Here is a 2,887-nt window from a genome sequence, read left to right as displayed (position 1 = left end):
CAAGAAAGTTAACAGTGGTGGGAAAGAGGCAGAGCATCGCTGAATGCCACTGTGGTGCAGACGGAAAGGCTTTTTTTTTTTTTTTTTTTTTTTTTAAATGAATACACACAGTAGATGGGAAGGATCCAGGAGAGAAGATGATGGAAAAGTCAACGAACAAGAGGTAATAGTTGGAGCACCTCTGTGAAAGAAAGGGTTGCTGTAGTGCTTATACAAACGGTAGACTGGGAAAACACAGAATTAGGTGTATTTTTTTTATTTCTTTTTTTTTATTATTATACTTTAGGGTTTTAGGGTACATGTGCACAATGTGCAGGTTTGTTACATATGTATCCATGTGCCATGTTGATTTCCTGCACCCATTAACTCGTCATTTAGCATTAGGTATATCTCCTAATGCTGTCCCTCCCACCTCCCCCAGCCCACAACAGTCCCCAGAGTGTGATGTTCCCCTTCCTGTGTCCATGAGTTCTCATTGTTCAATTCCCACCTATGAGTGAGAACATGCGGTGTTTGGTTTTTTGTCCTTGCGATAGTTTACTGAGAATGATGGTTTCCAGTTTCATCCATGTCCCTGCAAAGGACATGAACTCATCATATTTTATGGCTGCATAGTATTCCATGGTGTATATGTGCCACATTTTCTTAATCCAGTCTATCGTTGTTGGACATTTGGGTTGGTTCCAAGTCTTTGCTATTGTGAATAGTGCCGCAATAAACATACGTGTGCATGTGTCTTTATAGCAGCATGATTTATAGTCCTTTGGGTATATACCCAGTAATGGGATGGCTGAGTCAAATGGTATTTCTAGTTCTAGTCCCTGAGGAATCGCCACACTGATTTCCACAATGGTTGAACTAGTTTACAGTCCCACCAACAGTGTAAAAGTGTTCCTATTTCTCCACATCCTCTCCAGCACCTGTTGTTTCCTGACTTTTTAATGATGGCCATTCTAACTGGTGTGAGATGGTATCTCATTGTGGTTTTGATTTGCATTTCTCTGATGGCCAGTGATGATGAGCATTTTTTCATGTGTTTTTTGGCTGCATAAATGTCTTCTTTTGAGAAGTGTCTGTTCATGTCCTTCGCCCACTTTTTGATGGAGTTGTTTGTTTTTTTCTTGTAAATTTGTTTGAGTTCATTGTAGATTCTGGATATTAGCCCTTTGTCAGATGAGTAGGTTGCAAAAATTTTCTCCCATTCTGTAGGTTGCCTGTTCACTCTGATGGTAGTTTCTTTTGCTGTGCAGAAGCTCTTTAGTTTAATGAGATCCCATTTGTCAATTTTGGCTTTTGTTGCCATTGCTTTTGGTGTTTTAGACATGAAGTCCTTGCCCACGCCTATGTCCTGAATGGTATTGCCTAGGTTTTCTTGTAGGATTTTAATGGTTTTAGGTCTAACATTTAAGTTTTTAATCCATCTTGAATTAATTTTTGTATAAGGTGTAAGGAAGGGATCCAGTTTCAGCTTTCTACATATGGCTAGCCAGTTTTCCCAGCACCATTTATTAAATAGGGAATCTTTTCCCCATTTCTTGTTTTTGTCAGTTTTGTCAAAGATCAGATAGTTGTAGATATGCGGCATTATTTCTGAGGGCTCTGTTCTATTCCATTGATCTATCTCTCTGTTGTGGTACCAGTACCATGCTGTTTTGGTTACTGTAGCCTTGTAGTATAGTTTGAAGTCAGGTAGCGTGATGCCTCCAGCTTTGTTCTTTTGGCTTAGGATTGACTTGGTGATGCGGGCTCTTTTGGGTTCCATATGAACTTTAAAGTAGTTTTTTCCAATTCTGTGAAGAAAGTCATTGGTAGCTTGATGGGGATGGCATTGAATCTGTAAATTACCTTGGGCAGTATAGCCATTTTCATGATATTGATTCTTCCAACCCATGAGCATGGAATGTTCTTCCATTTGTTTGTATCCTCTTTTATTTCATTGAGCAGTGGTTTGTAGTTCTCCTTGAAGAGGTCCTTCACATCCCTTGTAAGTTGGATTCCTAGGTATTTTATTCTCTTTGAAGCAATTGTGAATGGGAGTTCACTCATGATTTGGCTCTCTGTTTATCCTCCCTAACACATTTTATGAGGCCAGCATCGTCCTGATACCAAAGCTTGGCAGAGACATAACCAAAAAAGAGAATTTCAGACCAATATCCTTGATGAACATTGATGCAAAAATCCTCAATAAAATACTGGCAAACTGAATCCAGCAGCACATCAAAAAGCTTATACACCATGATCAAGTGGGCTTCATCGCTGGGATGCAAGGCTGGTTCAACATACGCAAATCAATAAATGTAATCCAGCATATAAACAGAACCAAAGACAAAAACCACATGATTATCTCAATAGATGCAGAAAAGGCCTTTGACAAAATTCAACAACCTTCATGCTAAAAACTCTCAATAAATTAGGTATTGATGGGACGTATCTCAAAATAATAAGAGCTATCTATGACAAACCCACAGCCAATATCATACTGAATGGGCAAAAACTGGAAGCATTCCCTTTGAAATCTGGCACAAGACAGGGATGCCCTCCCTCACCACTCCTATTCAACATAGTGCTGGAAGTTCTGCCCAGGGCAATCAGGCAGGAGAAGGAAATAAAGGGTATTCAATTAGGAAAAGAGGAAGTCAAATTGTCCCTGTTTGCAGATGACATGATTGTATATCTAGAAAACCCCATCGTCTCAGCCCAAAATCTCCTTAAGCTGATTAGCAACTTCAGCACAGTCTCAGGATACAAAATCAATGTACAAAAATCACAAGCATTCTTGTACACCAATCATAGGTGTATATTTTATAAAAACTCTTTCTTCAGGAATAAATGATAGAGAAAAACATTTAGAATAGCGATGAACTATAGGAGGAAGATATAGGTGGGG

The sequence above is a fragment of the Nomascus leucogenys genome, chromosome 13 (assembly GCF_006542625.1).
Source record: "Nomascus leucogenys isolate Asia chromosome 13, Asia_NLE_v1, whole genome shotgun sequence".
Taxonomy (NCBI): Eukaryota; Metazoa; Chordata; class Mammalia; order Primates; family Hylobatidae; genus Nomascus; species Nomascus leucogenys.
This window is presented reverse-complemented; position numbering follows the sequence as displayed.